Below are 5,651 nucleotides of genomic sequence, written 5' to 3' on the forward strand. Positions count from 1 at the left end.
GAGATATGACATTCCGTATTCGGACCAATATTGGCCAAGTTACGGGTATAGCCCACTGACTTTGAGGGGAAAATCTGAGATAACCAATCTTCGCATATTCGATAAGGGGTAACATCATCATTTTTTGAAAAAATGCCAAAAATTTGACATTTTAAGCTGTGAACACAGTTTTACTGCAAATTAAAAAACAAACTCAACGAGATATGGCATTCCGTATTCGGACCAATATTGGCCAAGTTATGGGTATAGCCCACTGACTTTGAGGGGAAAAACTGAAATAACCAATCTTCGCATATTCGATAAGGGGTAACATCATCATTTTTTGAAAAAATGCCAAAAATTTGACATTTTAAGCTGTGAATACAGTTTTACTGCAAATTAAAAAACAAACTCAACGAGATATGGCATTCCGTATTCGGACCAATATTGGCCAAGTTATGGGTATAGCCCTGTGACTTTGAGGGGAAAATCGGAGATAACCAAACTTCGCATATTCATCATTTTTTGAAAAAAATCCCGAAAATTTGACATTTTAAGCTGTGAATACAGTTTTACTGTAAATCAAAAATCAAACTCAACGAGATATGGCATTCCGTATTCGGATCATTATTGTCCTTTTTGTGGGCTACTGGCCTCTGTAATTTTTTCCAGTGCATCAGTAGTAGTTGTCCTACTGGCTAGGACATCTTTTGGCATGTTTAGCTTGTTTATCGTGTCAGTTGTACGCCGCTCCCGGAATTGGCAGCATTAACTGAAAAAGCGCCAGGCGAAGGAGGAGACAACATCGCCACATGGCCATGACCATCGAGATAATGCAAGTTGCTACTTGGTTGCCATGCCCCTCGTACATATCTCTCCCCTATGATCTTTCCCAGCTTCCGCTTAACGACTTTATTTGCCCAACTTGGGCAAATGTAAACGCTGCAGCAGCCGTTTGTGGAAAGGCAACCGTTCTACAACGTCTACGTCTGCGATGCTCCATGCTCCAGCTAACAAATAAACAAACTCAGGCACACGAAACCAAACAGAAACAGAAACTAAACCAAACCAAACCCAAGAAACCGCAAATAGATCTTACGGATACCTGATAAGCTTCAGATACGAGATGTGCATAGTGGTTAAGATCCGGATTGTTGATTACTAAGTTTACAGAGATGGAATTAGAGTATATTTTAATCTGTCTTAAAATCTAAAAAAATGTTAACACAAACTTTTATTTTATGAAACGAAAAAAAGGGACATTTTAGAATTTTAAGGTATGTAAATTCTTAGGAAAATAAGATTGAAAATCAATATTTTTGTAGCTGAATAGTTTTGTTTTAAAAGGTAACTCGTGTGTTTATTTTCGCCTTAAACTAATCTATTTAACTTACTACTTTCCCGGCTGAGCCCTTCTCCGAACTAAGCCAAATCGCCTTGGGTTTGGGCACTTTGAAGACACGGTTGCAGCTACTTCTTTAAGAGCTAAGCAGTTTAGAGCAGAAGCAGCTCGCTTTTTGTTGCAGTTGCAGGCGGGCAAACATCACGTGTGCCTCTTACAATCCTTGTGGGTTCTGTGTATGCGTGTTAGTAGTACATATTTGGTTGTGTGTGCAGGTGAAACTCTATGTGTGTGTGTGTGTATATATGTCTTTCTGTTGTCACTGCAAAAACAATGCACTCGACAGCATCAACATGCATAAAATACATTTTCATTCGCATTTTATTTGTTTTAAGCTGCGACTTTACACAAAGCCAACAAAGTGGCAGCAGCCATCTGTGTTTGTCGGTATGAGTTTTTCCAGTTTTCCACTCTGCATGTGTGTGTGTGGGTGAGGGACCGGATATAGCCACGGATATCGAAAAGTTGTTCCTGGTACTCTTGCCAAGCGAAGAAGTCATAAAACCGAATATTGTTTTTTAAAATGACAGCAGCTGGAAATTAAGTTCTTGACTTTTATGTCCGCCGCAAGTTCGGAACTATTGATACGGACTCTGCCAACCGAGATTTGCCTCAAGGTAAAAGCGCAAAAGGTGGAATTTAAATGGATTTTAGTATGTGAGAACTGAAAGTGGTTGTCGTTTATGGGTTTTCGTTTGGAGAAAAGGGGAAATTGTTTCTCTTCTCTGACACATTGTAATTCCGTCATCCATGTAAAATGGGGGAAAAAACTAATTGGCTTTTCGGTGGCGCTGGTGGCTTTGTAATCTCATCAGCATTCGAGTCAAGTTTTGACTTGTAATCACATTAAAAGTATGTCACACTTCACTTACTGTCAGCGACTGTATTTTCTTATTAATCCAAAACCATTTGTTGCGGGTTCCAATATACTATATGAGAGGGCTCTGTAACAGAAGACAGACAGCTGACAAACACATGCGAACGTGGGCAAGTGTCTCAGCCACACGTTTTGCATTAGGAATGCCTTCGCATGGTCTTCAGTTCTTTTCGTTTTGAATTCATTTTTAAATGGGGGTTGGGGGCAGCCGTGGAAAATTGGAAAAAGTCAGCATGTGGTTTGCGTCACTGTGTCTGGCATGAAGTTTTCGCCTTTCAATATTTCTGCCATGACCTCAAGCTGTGCGCCTGCGCTCTGAGCAGCCGTCGATGGTCTGGCCTAATTCATTTGTAAACGTCTTCAGGTTATGCGACACATATGTTGGGGAGGTTAGAGATGGGAGCGTGAAGAAGTATTACAGTTTTTATGATAACGATATGACTTCTTAGTGGAAATTTAGGAAAAGTATCATGTTCCAAAACCTATCGCCACTCACGAGTCCATCCTTATATCTATAGATAGAGACCGTTAACCGACGGGCGGTACCTGGTGCCAGCGGGCGTTTCACAGGAGGTTGGGTCGTCGAAGTGTCGCTGCAAACGCCCCTTGACACTTTATATATTTCGTTTCTAGACTTTGGGTCGCGTGAATTCTGGGTAATTACAATTTATGGTGACGCAGTTTCTCAAACGATTCTAGCCAGGGCAATGCCATACCATTTCCATTTCGATTCCCATTTTCATTTCGAGCTGGTGAAGTGGCACCCGCAGTGCGTGTTTGTATTGCTTTTGAATCGAAACTCGATTGCGAAACAAAGGTCGGAATGTGGAGTGGCACTTGAGAGGGTTTCTACGCCGTTCTAGTTGCCTTCCACGAACCAATAAGTAATAGTTTCGTTTTTTGTTCCTTTTTTTTGGCAACAAAGGAACTCGAGTGCACCTTGCCATTAGCCAGCCAAGGGTTTCCTTTTCATGTCTCAAAAGAAAAGACCACTCTTAGACTTTCCGTCTGCTTGGGGAGATTATTAAGTAAGAGTAAGAACACCCTCCTTCATCTATATGGTTACATCATCATGCGGGCAGTTGTCTTTAATTCCCATGCACAAACAATTAAAAGAAGGAGGCGAAATATTGGGAAAAAAAGAGAGAAATTCGCCATGCATTTTCTGGCGGCGTAACGGTTCAGTGGATTAAATTAAATTCCAAGGGGATTCACCCCCAATTCCATGGGAATGAAATCCACACATACAACTCAATTAAGTTCGCTGGCAAGTGAAAAACTTAATTTAATACTTAATTGCAGCATAAATATTGGTGGCGTGAGGGGGGAACAACAAAAGATGGGGGCTGCCAGGGAAATCAATTTTAGCCTCCGTTTGATCCTTGAAGCATATGGCCGACACCCCCCGACCCCCATCAATTGATAAGCAATTTTCCAATTCGCCTACAATTTCCATTTTAATAGAAAAATCCCACGCAAAACGATGAACAAAAAATTTTGCACAACTTCCAAATATGATGAAAGCATGAGGGTAGGCGTTCACTGAAAAATGGGCGTGTTCAGCTATGTATAAAGCCAAATTCAATATAAAAATTCAAATCATTCAATTATCTGTGGCTCAACGCTAGGCTTGATGGCTTTTCGCGGGATGGAAGAGGGGAGAGTGGAAAAGTTGAATCAATTTGGCAATTGAATTTCATGGAAAGTTAGGGACGAGCCAGTCGGGGGACTTAAACAAGTAAAATAAATGCCATTTATCAGAAACAAATCAAATTTCCGCTTGTAATGTAAGCAAAGCGAGGGAAAGATACAAGAAAGATAAACAGAAAATGGCAGCACGAAGTTGGGTTTCCTCTCAAACATTTAGGGAAGGGCTAAAGGAAGATAGATAAATTTATAGGGAAAATATTCTTAACCAGCTGTTTTGCATTGTCCTTGCTTTTTCCGATGGAAAAGCCAAAAAAAAAGGATTGTCAGTCCTTGCATAAAATATAATAAAATCCATAAGGGATAGAAAATAGATGACGTAAGCCGGCCTACAAACTGTGAAATGTAAATTCAAATCCGCAAAGTTTTATTTTTAAAGTCCTTTCTTTTTTGCCAACGTTTTCAATAAATATATTTTTGGCAAATCAACTCAGCTCACCTAGCCCAACATTTTTCCCATTTTTCGCGTATTCCATTTCAATTTACAGCCATTAAATCAACGCTGACTGGGGATATATATACATAGATAGAGAGATATATACCCAGGGATATATGCTGCTAAACAATGCTGTAAATAAACAATAAAATGGATGGCATATAAAAGGAAGATTGCATGCCTGGCCCAAACAGACGGAAAATCACGAAAAATCTACGCGAGTTTCAATTTTCCTTAGTCGATTTTTCCTCCTTTTATTAGTCCCTTTTATACGTGTGCACCTATTGCCGCATATCTATGAGATATACGAGCTACCAAATTGGTATCTGGCATTGGATTACATGACAACGACTTGGACTCCTTGCCGTTAATGAGTTCAACTCGCTTCGCTGACTTTTCAATATATGTATATATACACTCGAATATATCTTTGTGATCCCTCAGTTTTGAGTTGTTAGTTTCCAGTTACAACTGTTGCAGCTGTTTGGACTGCCTTTAAGATGCCGCCACGCCCTGCTAAATGTGGTTTTGTTTGGGTTTCTTGGCCAGGTCAATCTACTGCTCACAAAACCGCAACATGTTGCTGCAGCCTGTGGGTGTGAGCTGGGCTACTGTATCTAAATCCGTATCTATATCTAAACATCTGCATCTGCATGTCGAGCTGCCAGCCAGTGTATCCGTATTCGTATCTCTGGCTGAGCCTCAGCTTAATGCGCTTGCATAAACAATGTCCGACCCTGGGTATCTTCATTTCATCGCCGCATCTGTAAGCGGATTTGCCGTAATGTCATTCGCCGGTCCTTTCTCCCTTTTAACTGATGTTTACCGACCCTCTTTTAAATCCATGAAAAGTATGCACTGCTAAACGGTCGTATAATTAGATCAGCCTCAGATTTCCGAACTAATGGATGCTGTTGGGTGGAATCAAAGGTTGCCATTGGCAAAAAGCGAAATAAAATGTTATCAAATTCAAGGATATACAAGAAATGAAAAATCTTTTGAGACAAGCAAGTTGTCACGACAACCACTCACATATGGCTGTCCTTTGAGGATTGGATTGGCAAGCCAACCACCAGTTGAATGCAGACTGGAAAGTGTCCTGCCCCAAACTCCATACACTTCCATAAACACAAATCCAGCGCAGGCGCTTTTGTGGATGCCAAGTTTCGTGGCAGGAAGCCAAGTTTCGTGGCGAGGACAAAAATGCCAGCACATGGGGCCAGGATAAACAGTTCCTTGCGCGCTTTCAA

This window comes from Drosophila eugracilis, unplaced genomic scaffold, assembly GCF_018153835.1.
Source record: "Drosophila eugracilis isolate 14026-0451.02 unplaced genomic scaffold, ASM1815383v1 contig_2088, whole genome shotgun sequence".
In the NCBI taxonomy this organism is placed as follows: Eukaryota; Metazoa; Arthropoda; class Insecta; order Diptera; family Drosophilidae; genus Drosophila; species Drosophila eugracilis.